The following is a 20,121-nucleotide window of genomic DNA, read 5'->3' on the forward strand; positions in this document are numbered from 1 at the left end:
AGTCAATCCTAAGTGTAGTGATGGTGCAGGGCGAAAGGAAAGGTTTGATTCAAGCTGCACCCTAAAAAGTGTTTCTTGGCTCCAAGCTGTATGTGTTACGGTAGTGAACATTTTATGGACAAGAAGGTGATCTCTCGGAGGGATCGAGATACCTTTAGTACCGGTGAGTTTGAATAAACCTAAGACACCGTGTTATACTAATGCTTATTTGATTTGTTTCTATGAGTGATGTGCCATTACGGCCTTACGGGAAGGTTTCTAGTTTGGGGCTCACGCGTGCGGGTATATCACCGGTCGCACAACCCATTTTGCCGGTATGACTTGTGGATATTAGTGTCCGGGACACGGGTGGTCTATGTATCCGGGATACATAGTGAAGAGATCAATATATATGTATATCCGGGATATGCATGTGTGTGCAGGACACAAGAGGTCTATGTATCCGGGATACATAGCGGAGAGATTGAATGTGTATATCCGGGATATACAAGTGTGTCTCGGGACACATTGAAAGATTAACACTTGCCCTTGTGCAAGTGGGAGCTGTTGGAATTTATTAATTTGATTAATAAATTAAATGCCCAAGGGCAATATTGGAAACTCACTATTAGGGCGGTTACAAAATAGGTTATATATTTTAGTAACCACCGCATTAGTGAGTAAGTAACGGAGTAATTCATTCGCACGAGCGAATCTCTGAGAAACGGCGGCTCCATCTCTCTCTCCCTCTCTCTTAGAATCGCAGGCTTAGATTTTCTTCTTTGCTTGCATTTGATCTTCATTCCATTAATCCACGGCATTTGGGTTGTGGATATTATTCCCTTTCCCTGTGATTGAGGAATCTCGCCGGTAAATCTTTGGTGGTGGAACGAGGACGTGGATCTAGACTTCCGCTGTGAATACTTCAAGTAAGGGAAAGCAAATCCAGGTAAGGAATTTTTTCCCCATCAATTAATTGAATTGAATTACTTTTGATGTATTACCTACACTTATTATTTGTTCAAATAAAATTGGTATAATTAATTTAGTACTTACTCTACAATCCTCAAGGGAACAGTTCTTTTATCATTATATTACTTGTTATGATAGCGTACACTTGCGTTGTTATTTTTGACAACACATATCGGGTGTGATCAATCCAATCGATGAGCCTGTAGACTAATCAAGCAACTTAACCAGATAGGGAGCAAGGATGATGCTGTAAAGTTCAGAGGGACTCGTAATGTAGTGTGCACTACGTTTTGAACAGATTTGCTGGAAATCTTGCTTTTGTAGCTGAAGAGGCGCCAACTGCTGTTGGCTTCTTTGTCCCAAGTTGTTATGAAGACAGCTATGAAATCAAGTGATAGGGAGCTTTGGCTTCAAGCTATGAATAATGAGATGGAATCTATTGTTGAAAATCAGACTTGGATACTAGTTGAAAAGCCTGGAAAACATAAACCAAATCCATGTAAGTGGGTTTACAATGTTAAGGATAATGAGTCAAACAAGAGATATAAAGCTAGACAGTGGCTAAGGGTTATGTATAAAGGGAAGTGGTTCTTTAATGAGATTCTTTCACCTATAGTTAAATATAAAAACAGTAAGGTTGTTGTCATCTTTAGTTGTTCAATATGATATGATTTTAGAACAACTTGATGTTAAAACTGCTTTTCTTCTTGGTGACCTAGAAGAAACCATCCATATGCACAAACTCGAGGGCTTTATACCTATTGGTAATGAAGGTAAAGTTTGCTTGTTAAAGAAGTCTTTGTATGGTTTAAAGCAAGCCCCTAGACAATGGAATAAATAGTTTGATTATTTCATGCTTGGTATTGGTTTCAAGAGAAATAATTATGACAGTTGCTTGTATTTTATTAATCTGACTTCTGTACCTCTCTATTAATCTTGTATGTTGATGATAAACTAATTACATGTTCAAATTCTGACTTGGTTTATGAAGTTAAGGGTAAGCTTAAATCCGAGTTTGATATGAAGGAATTAGGATCTGCTAATAGAATATTGGGTATTGAGATTCATAGAAATGAGGGGGAGGGCATTATTAGTATAATCGAAGTTCTTATTTAGTAAAAGTTATTGAAAAGTTTAAAATTATGGATTGTAAGCCTGTTAAGGTTCCATTTGCTGCCCATTTTAATTTTTTTGTGTGAACAATGTCCTAAATCTAAACCTATAATAACTAAAATGCCCAAATTTTCTTATTCTAATTTGATTGGTTCCATTTATGTATTGAATGATTTGTACAAGGCCTGATATTGCATATAGTGCTAAAGTGCTTAATAGGTTCATGTCTAATCCTGATAAAAAAAAAACATTGATTGGGTTCGAAATGACTTTTGAGGTATTTGAAAGGGACTGTTCATAAAGGTTTAATATTTAAGAAGAATGAAAAAATGTGCTATTTGGAAGGTTTTGCTGATTCAAATTATGCTAATAATAAGGGTAATAGAAAATCCTTGTCAGCTTATTTCTTTTTCTTATTTGAAAATTGTATAAGTTGGAAGGTTCAGTAGTAGTCCAGAGTTATCTTGTCCACAACAAAGGTTGGGTATGTGGCTACTACTGAAAGTGTAAAAAAGGTTATCTGGTTGTTTTCTCGGTGAGTTGCATATTCTTGATCGTAAACCTATAGTGTTTATCGACAATCAGATTGTAATTTATTTGTGTAAAAATTATGTGTATCATGATAGGACTAAATACATAGACATTAGGTACTTCTTTATTATAGAAAAGATTGTTGATGTTGAGTTGTTGGTTGAAAAGATTGCTAGTGAACATAATTTAGCTGATGGTGGTACCAAGATTGATAGTGTTATTTTTTATTTCTCAATTCACTGGTGTTATGGCTTGATGCATGTGTTTGTGTCATTTTTGGTTTTTGTTTGTAGTTTTTATTATGTTTTAGTTATAATTTTTGAGTTTTGTGCTTTGCAATGTATTTTTTGGGGTGTTTTCTATCACTGTTGCTATTGTTTTTCTGTTGTGTTTGTTTTGCAGGTTTTTGAGCAATGATGGAGCCCACTGCACTATGGCATCACACCCCACCTAGTCGGATTTGGTCATACCTTATACCTGTGGGGGTGATACACTACATGACCACAATTCAGTGGCAAACCCATACAATTATATGATATAACATAATCCGAGGACAAGAATAAATCAAGTTTAAATACTAAAGTTATAAAATTTGAATTATGAATAGGTTACAATCATCCATTAACTAAAGTTAATCAAAACTGAATATCGAGTTCCAGAGGAAAGAATGATTTGTAGTGGAAATAAACTAAGTGTCTTGGTAGAAAATGCCCTCTCCCTTCTCGAAAGAAATATGGGTATAAATGTAAAATAGTGCCATGAAGGACACTATAGAATCCCAAAGTATCGCTAGCTCTTTACTAGAACCCAACTCCATAGAGCAGTCCTGGAACAGGCACGAAGTTCCATGCTAGTCTGCCTCCTCGCAAGTTGCTCTTCAAAATAGTTTGCCGGCAACGGATCTTCCATTTGAATGAAGTCCTCATTGTCACATCCTCCCAGCCGGTACCCTATCTGGCATACCCGAGAGTGTGATCCACAGCCCAAAAGATCAAGTTTAGGAACGATCATATCCATTTCACACAATAACATAATCAAAAGCAAGAACAAATCATAATGTTCAAGTAATTTATAATAAAAGTCAAGAAAGGATCTCAGAAGGATCACTATAGAATATCAGAGTGCGGAATAACAAGATACCAAAATCAAAAGACAACTGTAGAGTATAGCGGAATTATACCCTACAAATACATGCGGAAGGTAGATCGAAATCTAAGTAAAGCTCTAAGCTAATACAAGTAAAGTAAAAGATAAGTCTAGAAGAAACAAAGGAAATCAAATCCACATCTTCAGTCAGCTCTTCTGGTTCTTCAGTCTTCATCTTCTTCACCTTGCGCTTCCTCATACGGGCCGTCAAAGAAATCCAAACCTGTAGAGAAGTCTAACAACAGATTGTACAAAAAAAGGAATGAGTTTCGAAAGAAACCCAGTAAGGCAAGTTAATCCATAACAACATAAATAACATGGAAGCAAACCATAACAAGATGCAATGCAATATGAAACAAGTAATGTATGTATGCATCTAACTCTATGTATGCTGGTCTCTATGGTAGACATGCTTTAAGTCATAGCACCGTACTTCTTTGGGTAGGTCCGCTCACATCCTCAACCATTTAAGATATCTTGGATTCCCTCCAACCATTTAAGATATCTCGGGCGACCGATTGGTAATGGGTCCTGCATCCTTCTCGGACAATTTCCATGGTAAGGGGTTAAGTCAACACACTCTCTCACAACCGTTTGGCATAAGTACCGGCGCATGTCAGGGAAAAGCCTAGCCCAATGCAAGTCATCTAGTCAGTTATATCAACTCGGTTCCCGGATACGTCCATTCCTCGTCCCCCGACGATCCTTTCCGGTATCCTTCGCACTAGAGTCAGCGTATCCTATGGCACCGACCAACTCGGACTACGGACTCATCAACCCTATTGGTTATCCACATATGGTAAACGGGAAGCTCTCATGTCCTCTCACGGATATAACTCACCGGTCTCGAGCGCCCATGAGCCCAAGTCTAGCCATATGCAACCCTCCAATAAATGGCCCCCACAATGTGATTCCCGTCCTCTCACGGGTTGGTTACCGGTCTTGAGCGCCCGTGAATCCCCATTGCTACCACGGGTCGTTCGGTCTCAATACCCTTCCGAATCGGGTCTGATATAACAGGGGTATATCCTAGCCAAACACTGCTAGACATCCCTAGGTATGACAACCATTGATTCGGGAAAGTGTCGATGGGCAACCCCGGAAATATCCCATACTATTTCCGATAATGTCCAAGGACAGAAGTGTCAAAAGGACACTTCCCAATCCCAAACCAAACTTAAGCAAACACATTCTCGGATCAGTCATGACATACACAACCAGTAGTTCATCATATAAAAGAGAATGTAAAAGCAACATCGAGATTAAGCGATAATAAGTAATTCATATAACATAAACAATGAAAAGATGATATAAATAAGTGCTACTGTTCCCACAGAGAGGAGACCAGAATTAAAATACAATAACAGTAGGTAATCTCATAGTTTCATAAAGTAGAAACCAGAGAACAAGCAATCTATGTAGTTAAGGAAATCAACTGTCCTTACCTGATTATCGCCGAAGATAATCCAAAGATCAAAGAGAGAGACACCAAACATGGCAAATAAACCCCTAACAAGCATAGATACAACATTAGGAAAGATACCTAAAAGATCAGAGAGAAAACGAATCAAATCGAGCGAAAATTGAAGCTACTGACTTCATTGGTCGATTGCCTTGGTCTATCGACCCGATCGACCAATCGATCGACCAATCGAGTCGATGCGGATAGTGAAAACTGTTTTGGCCATAACTTCTTCGTTTGAAGTCGGATTGATCCGAAATTCGAAGGGGAACTTCCTAGGATGTATTAGAATCATATAGGAAGATAAAATCATCAAATCATGGTCAAAAGATGGGTTCTTTATTTAACCCAAGAAATTAGGGTTTCAACCTTTATGGCTCTCATGAAAAGGTTATGATCACAGGAAGAAAGGGAATGGTTGCAATCAAGAACATAATAAGAAAATCTTGTTTAGGTTAATAGAAACATTATGGGAAGATAATCATGGTCAAAAGATGGGTTCTTGATCTAACCCAAGAAATTAGGGTTTCACCCTTATGGTTCCCATAAAAAGGTTAAGATCACAGGAGGGAGGGAATTGATGATTGGCCAATTACAACAAGAAGAATTAAAGAATATTGAATTTAGATCAACCTCCACATTACCCATGAGGTTTCCCTCACATGGGAGGTTACCAAAAAGGTTCTCGATAATCACCCGAGGTTAGGGTTTCAAAGGATTAGGGTTAGGGTTTTCAAAGATTCCATGGTGGGGTTGAGATCATGATGATGATCATAGATCTCAAGGAACAAGATGAGATCATGGAGTGGATGGTTGCAAGAGTGCATCATCTTCTTCCTGATCTCAGCCAAGAACAGATTAAAGAAAGAAAATCAGAGATGGAGAAGAAAGAAAAGAGAGTAGACATACCTTTGATGCGAGAGGAAGAAGATTACTTCAAGTATTGTGAGAGATCACCAAGGAATGCAAGGGAATTGATTAGATTAGGGTTCTAACTCATTCCAGAGGCTTAGGAGGCATAGGAGGCGAAGTAATCCCGAGATTTGACTTAAATAGAGGAGACAGGACCAAATTGGTAAATTCAGACACCATTGGTCGATTGGATTGGTCTACTGGTCCAGTCAACCAATGAGTCGACCAATCAGGACAGCAAGGTTCAAATAAGGATTCGGAGGGCTATACAAGGTCAAATTGAGTGAGGTTTTCTTCTACGAGTCAATCAAGAAGTCTAGTTTCCAGAAATACCTTTGGATCAAGAATTGGAGTTCATTAGGTTCACCAACTAGGCTCATCTTCTTCGATGCGCAAGCAGGATTTGACAGACATAGTTCAGCAACTTCGGACAGGGATTTGGAAGGTTATATGGGGTCAAATTGAGTGAGATTTTCTCCTGGAAGTCCATTAAGAAGTCTAGTTTCGGGAAATATAATCGGATTGAGCACAGGAGTTTATTAGGTATTTCAACTAATTCACCCCTCTTCGGTGCGCAGATTCAAAACTAACACTGACAATGCTCTCAAGTGAGGGGCATCATCGACAATGTCCATGGGCTTGGGTTCCGACACCAAATCGTCAACCAAAAGGGTCTACAAGCAACAAGCTAAGATCAAATCAAGGTCCAACTTTAAGGTCAAACATTTAAACTAACCCTTCTTTACCCAAAACAGATAGGGTGCCCTGGCTAGGTTTGGGCTGGATTTCACACTCATAGCCTGCAGTAAAGTCTAAAAGAAATATACATATACAATGAATGAGGTCAACAGAACTCAATGAGGTCAACAAAACTCAGTGAGGTTAACTCAACAATATATCATGCATTCAATCACAAATTCCCACATCACACATATAGGATTAATAATAATAATATAAATAATGATGATAATATAACTAATGAATGATTATGATTTGTGCAACTAACTCTATCATGAAGTTTCTATGGTAAACACGCATTAAGTTGGACACCAATCTACTCTAGGTGGTCTCATTCACTCTCCCTTAACAAGAGATGTCTATTGGATTTTCCACAATTGTTGGGTCAAGCACATCAATCCATGGTCGGAGATATAAATCACCACTCCCTCACATCATCGTTTGACATGAGAACTGGCGCATGTTAAGGACTACTCTAGGTTCAATGCATAGTCATACGGTCTCATACTACATATGGTCCGGATATCATTCCTCAACAGGAAGCATCTATTGATCCGATATCCTTATCCACCTAGAAATGGAATCCTCAATGGGAGGCATCTGTTGGATTTCATTTCCTAACCAAACCGTACTAAACCATAGGTGAAAATGGATTGTTGCATATTTTCCTACGGTAAGAAAGTAAGCTATAGGGGAAAATGCTTTCTTATGCTTCCCCATGTATATTTCTCTACAAAAGGCAGCTAACCCGTAGTAAAAAATGCATACCTATGTTTACATATTTCCCTATGGAATATAAACCTAGCCAAAAATGTTTGACCCTACAGCACCTTCAACCCATAGGAAGAAATACATGTTGGCTCGACGAAAAGAATCCGTAGTCATATATATTTGCCTATGGAAGGTGATAATTCCATAGAGCAAAATATTTAAACCGACCACACTAAGTATTTGTAGGGAGAAGTTCCCTACAGGGTTTTCTTAACGACTTCCCTATGGACATTATCCGTCAGCTACTTTTTTTGGCTACAGACAAAATTAATGTGGCTATAAATTTTGTCCATAGGGAAAAATGTTTTTTTTGGGTGGTACAGTCATCCATATATAATGGACATGCTGCTTTCATTTCCTCTCACGGGTTGGTTATAGGTCTTGAACGCCTATGAGCCCTTGTCTATTATATGCAATCTTACCATATCATGATGGTAGTGAACCTACTTGATGCTCACAAAACCCATGCAATGACATCACGGGTTAATCGGTCTCAATACCCCTACTGGAAGGGTAGTAGTACTCATGAGGTTATCTAGCCAAACACTTCTAGATACCTAGCTTTCATGTACTTAGGTCTAAATGCATATTCATATAAGGTCACTAGGATAATAGGCAAACCCATAACTCGAATTGGTAAATTGATACAAGAGAACTAAGTCTCAAAACCAATCTCACACATTCTCATATCATCATTCACAAGATTTGAAAATAGAAACAAACAAATTTTATCTTACCTTTCATTCATGCAAAGTCACACACAATATATCACAAGATATAAGATATCAAAATAATATAAAAATCAAATGATGAAAATTAAATAACACCATCAATCATACAAGATATGGTTAAGTATATTCCTCGCCTTTCAAGTTAGTAAATCTCTCCAAAATTCCACAATCCTCACCCAAGAGTATGTAACAATTGGAAATCAATTTGGGTTCAAAATAGGTTCAAGACACACTTCTCAAATATGGCTGGTTGAATGGCCAGTTGCATAGGCTTACAGGGCCGGTTGAACGGCCGGTGTGAAATCCCTCACAAACCCTAACCCAAAAATCTATGTTATAGGTCTGAAGACCCAAAGTCAAGGAAGAAGACAGTTGTGGGCCATCTCATTTGAACCGATTGGTCTGACCATTTGGTTCCGCAATTCTGTTGAATCGGGTTCAGAATCATGTTTTCTAGGGAATCATGAGTCTGGTTAGGTTTGGTAGAGTCATATTCCTAAAAAAAAATCGTGTTTGGTTACCCTGATTCTGAAAGTGAATCTGTCAGAATTAGCATTTGGTTACCCTGATTCTGAAAGTGAATCTGTCAGAATTAGCATTTGGTTACCCTAATTCTGAAAGTGAATCTGTCTGAAATCCTGTTACGAAAAACATGGTTGGATTCCAATTACGAAAATGACATGACATGACATGACATGACATGATGAGAAAATGATAAAAGTTTAGAAGATGCATGGTTGGATTCCAATTACGAAAAACACAAGAAACCAAATATGAAGCAGTGTGTGTAGTGTAGTGTAGTGTAGTGTGGGGGGGGGGGGGGGGTGTGTGAGGCAGCAGGTGAAAATAAATGCAGAGAAATAAATAAGAGTAGTGAAGCCCAGCAGAAAGCAGTGGACGGGAAGGGAAGGGGGTTCCTCTGGATGGGGCCCGTTTGTTGTGGCAAATTCAATGGGTGTAACATATAACCTTTCTAGGAGACACATTAAAAAGATTTGCAATATTATTATTTATGGGACCTCTATGCTCTCTGCCCAGCAACATGGAACATATGCTTCTCTACTGCTACTTGCTTTGCTGAACCAACCAACGTACAATGCTCATCTATTCTATACCCCTCCATTTACCATCTTCCATATCTTCCATCTCCCATCATTAAATTAGCCATACAAATGCTTCAATCAACTCTATTTTCCTTCGACTCATCCACAAGAAAGAGATCCAAAATAATTAAATATGCAATCAATGCTAATTCCTCAACTTGGAATGGCCTCGGGTTTTTTTTCTTCCCTCTTTTCATTTAATTCTCTTTTCAATCCTTCGCTGGCTAACCTTCATGGGGGTGTCAATGTGATTAGATTACTCTTAATTAATTACCTTCCTTCCTAACAAAATTCTCTACTAACACTGTAGGAATGGAAATTAAGAAATTCTCCTTAAAATCTCTATGCTTTGATATAAAGTAAAGAATGCCAACTTGCCCATTAGGATCTTTTTAGAACATAGAAAATTCTGGCCTTAAAATCTCGACCTTGGCCCTCGACCTCTCCCCCTAAAATCTTGCAAATGATACGAATAAAATTCTATGCCATGTTGTGTTTCAGAATTCAAGTTCCAAAAAAAAGGATGATTGATCACCTTCCTCCAGACGGTTAAAATGGTGAGTTTCTAAAATTTAGCAGGTTTACTTCATCAACAATCCAAGAGTATATCTACCACAACTAGACAAAGTAAGCAAGCCACAAAATGAAAATGATTAAATGACAAAAGAAAAGTTTCAGCATCATCACAACTATATAATTATAGTAGCCCCAAAGTATAAATCAAAGTGCCAAAAGTACTGAACGAGAAAATTGCCATAGAGTTCAAGTAATTTACAGCATCCTGATGTTATCTTAATCTAGGTCTAAGTGTTCAATTCCTAGTATGGTTCATAATTATCTCCACCATCTTGGCAGATTTAAATAAAGAAAAAGGCCTACTCAGTTAATTGCCAAGTCAATCAACAGAGCTAGCTACATGATGAATCTATATTGCTGTAGTGATCCTATCCAAAGAGCAGCGTTGTTAAGGGCCAGCCAACAGGAAGCAAGCTTAAGCTTAATGATCAAATAAGTAAAAGGATATTGAATGCAAGTACATACATCTAGGAATTGGATACAACTGACAATCAAATTTAGGATCTTCTCCCATAGCTCATGTATCTCTTCAGGGCATCAAATAAAAATGGATTGAGGTTCGAATTTGAAGTAGGAAAAGCAAGTTGACACTCATAAGATGCAATTTTTTTTTTCTTTTTTTAATTATAGAAAGGGTTTTTCTTCATTTGGTCAATGTGCCTCTATTAGCAAATCATATACGCTAGGCAAACAATCAAGAACTAATTTTCGAAACCTTCAATCAAATTCAGTTTCAAACTAAGGAGAGGTTTGCTGCATTTGCTACCATTTCATAACCCACCTAGAAGGAGGAAACAAAGGAAATGAGAAACTTGTAAATGGGAATCAAATAATAATAACATACTTGAACCACTGAATTAAGAAACTATAACAAATACAAACCAAATCTCTAAAGAATAAGAAAAGAAAATACTTTCAACTTCATAACTAGGACAGTTGTGGCAAGATGAAATAAAAATCGAATGTCTTACAAGATCAAAGACCCAGAGGCATACCTTGAGAGGAGGATTATCAGGAGCCGAAGCCTCTGCAACAAATTGTGGTCCCAATGCTGAACCTCCGATTCCCACACAAAGGATATGAGTAAAGTAGCCTTCTGGAGTCGATGGGGGCTTTATCTGAATGTCAGATAGAATGGTAAAGCATATTATTAGACAAAAGCATAATTATAACCACTTAAGCATAGAAGTTTTTGCTGCAAGAAGAGAAATATACAACTAAATTGCACTTTGATTACTTTTATGTGGGGTTTATGCTATCGATTAAAGAATAAATGTGAGAAAGACTATGAATAAATTTCATTTACGGACAGCAAAGGCAGAAAAATTCAAATAACTTCTAAAGACCTGACTCTACTCACGACTTATCACTGAGACTGAGAAATGCTAGAAAGAAGCAGCAACTAAACGCAGGACTAATAAAAGCCTCTGAACGCAGTACTAATAAAAGCAGCAACTACCCAAAATATGCATAAGCAAGTGGAATGGAAAATACCTTGAATCAGAAGAGAGATCGGTTGAAGAGGGCTTCGAAGAAAGCTTGCTGCCTCCAACAGACGGTTGTAGATATGCTTCCAAACAACAAACCGATTGCAGAAAGCTTGCTGCCTCGACCTCTTACTCTTGCTTAGGTTTCAGACAGATGAGAGACAAGACAGAGACTAGAGAGAAGAAAAGGAAGCAGAGAAGAAGAGGGGGAAAGGAGAGCGAAACCCAGATGTTGATTTTGAAGAAGAAAGTGAAGCTACCTTGTGATGCGGTAGCAGGAACTGAACGATCGGCGACAGAAGAGAGGAGCGAGAACCCTAGCTGCGACGGAAGACACTTCGCGAGAACGAGAAAATGTGATTCACGATAAAATTTGATTCCCAACTAGTATTTATACGTGGGTTCCAAAGGGTGAGTCTATTTGGAAACCACCTCAAGAGGTGGTTTCCAAGTGATTCTAATTTTTAGTGTTAAAAGTGGATCCTAGCTAAACCTAGGTTCCAACTCAACTTTGAACCAAACACAACTTTTTTTCTCATTTCATGATTCCCTGGAATCTAATTCCAGGGAAATCCGGAACCAAACGCCAAGTGATTTTGGAAGAAGTTGCAATCTGAATGATGATAGACTTGGAAGATGGACAAAGAGTTCAATGTTGACACAATTGGAAGATCCTATAGAACCAAGTAAGACCCTTTCACAAGTTGGAAAAGGACCTAAGTGGAGCTTGTGGCTTTTGAAGACCAAAAATCTGATTTTGACCAAAAGGCATTGGTTGGTCGATTTCCTTGGTTGCCCCAAGCGACCAAGCAAAGTAATCAAAGCTTCCTCGAGACAAATTTGTTATTTTTGGAAATTAGGTTTCAAAAGCCCTATATATTCAAACTTTGATCTAATTCAAGCCACTTTGCCTCTAAGCTTTTGGAGAACATGAGAAGAACTCTAGAGCTCTCTTTCCAAGGCCAAGGAAGATCCCCAAGCATCCGTGAGAGATTCCTCCATCGAATCTTTTTCTTCAAGGTTAGTAATCGTTCTCATTATCTCTAGATCTAGTAGTCTCTCTTATGTTTCTATCCATTCTTGTGATTGTGAGAAGTGTCTTATGCTATTGTAATGACCCATTCTTCTATTCTCATAGTCTTAGAGTGAATCTCCATTCACTTTATCCTTTCCATGGACAACATAGTGTAATTTTGGTATTAAGCCTAGCATGATTTTCATGATCTTATTCTTATTTGAGTTATTTGAATTCTAATCCATGCTAGATATATTCTTAGGTTATTTGTTGACCATGATCAAATGTTTTCTTATTTCTTGAGTGAATTCTCAATCACTCTAGTCTATCCGTGAAATCTATGGATTAAGCCTATCATGTGATTTATTAGATCTTTGCCCTGTTGACCACGTTAGATGCTTAGATCTTTATAAATAGTCTCCCTATACTATTCTAGAATTTTCCTTTTAATTTTGGAGTGTTCAAAACTCAAACAATGAGTTTCTAATCAAATTTAGGTTTTCTATCCATACACAGTATGCTTGGTCGACTGTCTTGGTAGCCCAAGTGACCAAGGATGTCCTGTGACAGCAACTTTCTCTGTTTTACCCCGTTTCGTCTCCAATCCTTTAGGGTTTGTTCTTTATGTTCAATACTTGTTTGTTTAGGATTTTTTTGGTGACTTTTGACCTACTCTTTGATCTCTTTTCTTCAGAGTTTATGGATAAAGTTTAAGGTGAGTACGTTCACTCAAATTGACATCATTACATTCTATATATGTTAGAACTTGTATGCATATGTTAGCTACTATTTAGGACATTTCTATATTTGTTATACTGTTGTAATTTCATAATATGTTTCATTATGTTAACTTCCATACTTCTATGAATGTGATTGGACCTTGACATGATATATTTGTGGAATCATGTTGAGATGTGATTGCCTAGGTTGTAGTTATGGAATGGGGAATACCCTTTTGGTATTTCTATCTTAAAACATCAGTGGAGCTGGTATGGAATGCTTTCCTATGTTGCCCCTTTGCACTTTTCGCAATTACTGGATGTCATACCTAGGACATTGTCTAGATGAGTTTGGCTAGGAAACCCTATCATATCTCGCCCTATCAGCAACGGTATTGAGCTAAGTGACTCGTAGCAGCAATGGGAATTGTGGGTGTTCAAGACCGGTATCCAACTCGTGAAAGGACATAATCACATTGTGGGAGACATTCATTGGTAGGGTTACACATAATAAGCCTAGGTTCATAGAGACTCAAGACCAGTAGACAACACGTGAGAGGACATGAGAGCTTTTCGTTTATTATATGTCGATGACCAATAGGGTTGAGAGATCGTAGTCCGAGTTGGTTGGTACCATAGGATACGATGATTCTAGGGAGGGAGATACTGGAATGGACTGCCTAGGCACGGAAGGGATGTAAAGATACTGGAACAGACTGTCTAGGGCATGGAAGGGAAGTATCCAACTCCGAGATTGATATGAATTAGTAGCTGACTTGCATTGGGCTAGGTATAACCTTGACACACGCCAATACTCGTACCAATGGTGGAGTGAGAGAGCGGTGACCTAAACCCCAGCCATGGAATGTCTATGATAGATGCCTTGACCCAACTACCGCGGAGAACCCAAGATACAGAGATTGTTGAGGGAGAGTGATTGAGACTGCCTAGAGGGGTATGGTGTTTTATCCTAATGTGTGTCTGCCACTAGAGACTAGCATAAATAGAGTTAGAAGCATACTTGCATTATTGTCTCATATCATATTGCATAATGCTTGTTCTGAACTGTTTGTAGTTGTTATTTGTGATTGAATTATTTGCTGAGTTCTTTTGAGCTCACCTTTCGGGGACAATGTTTATCACATTACTATGCATATTCAGAAGAGATCCTGAGCGCTTGTGCGGAGGACCCTTCCATATATGATGCAGCTGCAGATGCAGTGGGAGAAGTTAGTGACTAGTGGTATGACCCAAACACTAGTCTGGACTACTATGACGGCACCTATTGATAGTAGTAGACATCGTCTTGTTCGTCGTTGGGAACATGAGCTAGATGTAGATCCTGAGATGCAAGTGTAAAAGCCCAAGGTGAAAAAGGCGAAGATAGAAGAAGAAGAAGAAGAAGAGGAAGAGCCGATGGAAGATATATATTAGACATAGACTTCCTTTATTTTGTCAGTTGTAATAAATTAGAATTTTGTTCTACCTTTCCGCTTTGATTTAGAGTTTATTTCTGCTATATTCTATACTCTGATTTTGTTATGGTATCATTTATTCCGCACTCTAATAATCTTTTGTGATCCTTTTGGGATCTATCTTGATTTTTTTTCTTAAATAATATTTATACAATGATTTTCTTTTGCTCTTGATTATACTATTGTGTTGTGTGGGAGAATGATTGTCAGAAACTGATCTTCGAGGTTGTGGATCACACCTTCGAGTATTGCAGTTAAGGTACCGGCTGGGGGATGTGACAGCCAGTCAACTCGCCTCAACCTAGTTTTGAGCAAAATAATTCAAATTTCAGCCCTGATTCAAAATCAAATCGAAGCAGGACTTTGGGGACAATAAAAGGGTCCTCAAAGTGCCAACAATTCATCCCAACTAGGCTTCAAACAAAAAGCCCCAAAATTGGCTCTCATGAATGCCTGCAGGCGTCTCTGAGAGGTTCAAAATGATTTTGAATGCAATGATTCATATAATCATCTCTCAAAAATGTTAGGAGACACAAAGGGAAGTAATGGAAAACATTCATTGCAATCCAATAATCCCAACTACCAAAACCTAGCATTCAATGATGATATAAACCATTAAAATTGTGTTAAAGAAGGGAGTTTTCAAGAACACTCACCTTTCTAAGCGTTACCTCAATGAATCAAGTTTCGATGCAATGTCATGTGGAAAGAATCTGCAATCTTCCTTGGCTTCCTCTTCTCCCAAACCCTCAGCCCTACTCTAGCTATAAGAAATACATATTGTGATGAGTGGAGGCATAAAATAGGGATTTTAAACCCGTTTTCTCGAAACTTCCCCGAATTGGGCAAGGGGCAGTCGACCCAGCCCAGTCAACCGGCCTAGTCAACCGTCCCTTGGTTGCCCCATCAACTGGGGTCCAACTCCAGTGATTTTTGGTTTGTTTGAAAGGCCTTTCAAGGGCCTACGTTTAGGTATATTTACCTTGGCATTTGAATTTTCCTTCATCGGTTTTCGTACGTGCCAAGACTTCCTCTTAAAATCTTCATGATTGAGTTTCTCTCTTTTCTTAAACTCTAAAAGAGTGGCCGAATCATCTATAGGGTCATCCACTACCATGGGGTCCGTTTTCGAACCTTCGGGTTGGACTCTAATGATCCATAGTTGTCACCTACTTGAGTTTCGGGTTCATGGTCTTGGATCCATGGGTAAGAGGATTAGAAATATGGGGAATTTCACACTATGGCGTCTCAAATTTTGCAAATCAAAGAGGAGAATTGTGAAGGGATGATTAGTAAATTCACTCAACTATGAGTGTTGGACCCGATTGGTTTGAGGATCTATTCCTTGGTTCACCTGACTTGAATTGGTGCCATGTTTTTACACAAGGTTGAACCGGAGTATTTATTCTTCTTAATGGGTTCATTTTCTCATTGTAACTAGTTAGGGTTTTCTTGATGTTAGGATTAGGATCCCTCTTCTCTCATCTTTATATATAGGGGTTTTGTTCTTCAAAATTCGGTGCTATAATCTTGGGTTTTCATGGGATTTCTTATCTAGGTTGATAGATTTTTACTTGTACACATATTGTTGTTGGTTTGTGAAGTTTTGAGTCCACCATAGTGCAATTGGGCTCGATACTATGTTCCGAAGATATAGGCTTGCTTTTGACAAAACTCCATTATCATTCCTAGTGCTTATATATATGCTCTTCTATTTCTTCTTCTTCTTCTCCATTTTTAAGTAGATCGACCCAATAGCATGGTCCGATACGTCGACTGAAGTGGCCGTGTCGGTGGCTGGCGACACCACCGACACGGCGACAATCTTCGAAATATCGGGCGATTTTTGAATCACTGGTGTCGCTAAAACTCAGAAAAAATCGATCTTGATTCCAGGGAGAAGACGTACCAGGGAGGCTGGCGAAGCTGCTAGGGTTATAGTGTTAAACAACACAAGCAAGAGAGAACACTTTTAGAAGATTTATGTCGGCCCGAGCGACCATCGCCACCAGCACCGGCGCTAAATTTCAGCTCCGTCAGGCACCAGCACGGCAGCACCGAAGCCACCACTACCACCTGCGCCACCAACACCACCTCCTGCACCAACTCCACCACCCAATCCACCTCCCCCACCACCAAACCCTCCATCTGCTCCTCCACCAGCATCACTGCCGCCCAGGCCCCAGACCTCCTCTGCCAGGGCTGCACCTCCACTAGCACGCACCACCACCAGCAGCACTCTTTGTCGTATCCGAAAGAGATCATGCATTCGGCAATGGAACCCAGGTCAGCCATGGCAAGCTCGGAAAATTTCCCAACTTCGGAGATGGATTCGAGGCCAAGCTCATCCACACTTAGAACCTCATCAGAGTCTTTCCTCCAATTGTGACCATATGCGTTAAGGAATGGGCCTTCTGGTTTGGGTGCCGGAAGTGGGGGTGGAGCCATGGAGGTGGCTCTAGCTTGGGTGCCGGAGGTGGGGGTGGAGCGTGGAGGTGATTCTCGGCTTCTCGCTTGGGTTCTGGTGTTGGGGGCGGAGTGTCGTTGAAAAAGTCGACTCTCGGCGATATATCTCCGAGAATCAGCGATATATTGCCGACTCCTGGTAAAGTCGGTGTCGCTGGGGGGTGTCGTTTCACCCCCCAGCGACACCTTGAAATATCACCCCGTGTCGCCGACACGAGGTACCATGCCCAATAGTATCTGACTTGGGCGTGGGAAGTGGTTCCCCAATCCAGGCCCGCTTTTAACCCCGTTTTCTCCTTCTACAAGTTCATTCCTGGCCATTTCCTATCCGGTTGATTCAATCCTTGGATTCGGTAGCAACACGACGCCTATCTAAAGTTCCATTTGTTGGAATGATAAAGAATTTCTAATTGATGCTTCTCGTTTCACTTGATGGAGGCATTTCTCTACCTTGAATTGACCAAAAGAAGCCATTGACTCATGTAATCCCACTTTATTTTTTAAATACTTAAAAGTGTTATGGGGGAAAAAATATCGTTATGATTCGCTCTCCCCTGAGTCCCCTCCGGCTTATCTGAAAAGACGCTTATGTCCTATTCATCTGATGTATATTGTTTTTTGGTAAGATCTGATGTATATAAGAGTATAGGACAACTTTTTAATTCAAACACACGAGGGTATTTTGGTCACTCTACAGAGTTAATGTTTCCTCACTTTCCTCAATAATTTCCCCCCATTCCTTTCTCACGACAACTTTCCTTTCCTTTCTCACTCTCCGACGCTCTCTCTCTCTTTTATTTTTCTTTCAGAGGAAGAGCTACTAGAGTTCATCCTCTGCTACTTTAATGGCGAGCGGTTCTAAGAAGGTCGATAAGATTTGCCAAATCGTTCAACTGAAGCAAATGATGAAGCGTTGGAAGGCAATGAGCCTTAAGTGCAGATCAGTTCTTGCTCACCCAGAAGACTCAGAATCGGATTCCAACGCCGCTACCTCTCGCCGCATTCCTTCCGGTTTCCTCGCCGTCTACGTTGGACCAGAGCGGAAGCGTTTTGTGATCCCAACTCGATTCCTCAACTTTCCGATCTTCATTTCTCTTCTCCAGAAAGCCGAAGAGGAATTTGGGTTTCAAGCACATGGTGGACTTGTTTTGCCTTGCGAAGTTGAGTTATTTAAACAACTTCTCAAGGTTCTCGACAAGGATGAAACGAGGTTTAGGAGTTTGGAATTGGATGAGTTCTTGAAGATGTTCTCTGAACTCGGTCTTGAATCGTGCAAGGAAGGAAACAGCCCTTGCAATGGATTCTCTCCCCTGTTGCAGAAAGCTAGGGTATGATGATGAAGATCTAGCTTGTACTTCTACTCCTCTTGTGGGTTCTTATACGATTTACAGGGATTTTAGAGGAGATGAAAGATTGGTAAGAGGGTTTTGTTTTTTTTCAGTTTTTCTTTTTTAATGCTTTCTCCTTCTCCTTTCTAATCCATCCATGAACCCCAAAACTTGAAGAGTGGGTCTCAATGAGATGTTTAGTTGTTAAACTTTCTAGGGTTTTAGAGGATACTATTTATTACAAGCTTGAAAAACAATGAAGCTGATTTAATTTAAGATCAAGCTTTCTCTCTCTCTCTCTGAAAATGATCTTAGATTTTGAAATTTTCACTTGTTTTGAAGAATTTGAAAATGGGTTCCTCTCTGATCTCATGCCTGTTATTAAAAAATATAGAGAGAGGCTCAAGATCACGTATTTTTATGTGAACTTAATGTAGCAGATGAGGTGTCTCTTTAGTTTTTCCCTTTATTGGTCTTTAGTGTTTGTGTACTCCACGTTATTCTTCGTGTCCAATGAATCACGATGATGGAGGTTAAGATCATTTTCTTTCTTCAAGAAAATTCTCTAAGCAAGGATAGGGAATCTTAAATTTCCTTTATTTATTATTATCTTTTTCTCTCAATTACGATGGCTTAATCAAAATGAGTGAGAGGAGAAAAAAAACGGAAAATACCACTTGGATCCAACAAACAAATTTGGGGTGTAATGGACCGAATCCGAACGAGTAGATGGTCGTATTCCATTTACACATCTCCACCACTTATTCAGGAGGGCAATTACTCGTGAATTAATACTCATACATGATCCACTCTTAAATATGTGATGAAAAGATATAAAAAGAACATAATCCTTTTACGCACCATAACTGATAGCTATATGAGCGAAGCACATTCAAATCGATGAACCACGATGGATGGTAAGGATCGTTCTCTTTTTCAAAGAAAATTTACAGAGGTGAGGAGAGAGAATCTTAATTTTGACATTTTTACTTTGTTGTATTGATTTCTTCTATTTATTAGTATATTTTTTCCGTCAATCATGATTGCATAAATAGAATCGAATCAGGTGGGAGAGAAATGGGACAAAGAAATATAGGAATGTTACCACTTTGGATGCAAACTCCTAATGGGTCCTGTGAGTCTAAATCCTCTATCCCAACAAGTAAAGGGTTGTGTTCCTCTTACACCACTTTACTTCTCAATTAGGAGGGTGGCCTACCGTCTACCCTGAGCATTTATAGTCCACTTAATTAATACTGAAAAATAAATCTTCTCTTAAATGTATGATAGAGAGATATATCATAAACATACAAGTTGTGGTTTCGTATTCATTTGGATTTCTGGTGCATACATAGATTGAAGTAGAGATTCTTTCAATTTGGATAGAAATTCTTCTCCAAATTGTATTTTTTTTTTTTTGGTCAAATTCTCCAGATTGTATGACTTCTTGCAATTGTCATTGCATTGGATTACTTTCATCCATGTTCACAAATCTTATGCGTTAATAATGTCTCTTCCAAACTGTCACATACAACACTGAGAGCATGTCATGGTGTTGCCGTCATGAGATTCCCAACTTAATTTTGTTTTGTTGCAA

General features: G+C 39.1%; 1 pseudogene; it reads left to right on the forward strand.

The window, feature by feature from the left end:
* The first annotated feature begins 17,949 nt into the window (after positions 1-17,949).
* On the forward strand, positions 17,950-19,474 carry LOC149018769 (protein SMALL AUXIN UP-REGULATED RNA 51 pseudogene; annotated as a pseudogene).
* The last annotated feature ends 647 nt before the right edge of the window (positions 19,475-20,121 follow it).

This window comes from Hakea prostrata, chromosome 4, assembly GCF_041222555.1.
Source record: "Hakea prostrata isolate BN-2017 chromosome 4, UWA_Hpros_2, whole genome shotgun sequence".
In the NCBI taxonomy this organism is placed as follows: domain Eukaryota; kingdom Viridiplantae; phylum Streptophyta; class Magnoliopsida; order Proteales; family Proteaceae; genus Hakea; species Hakea prostrata.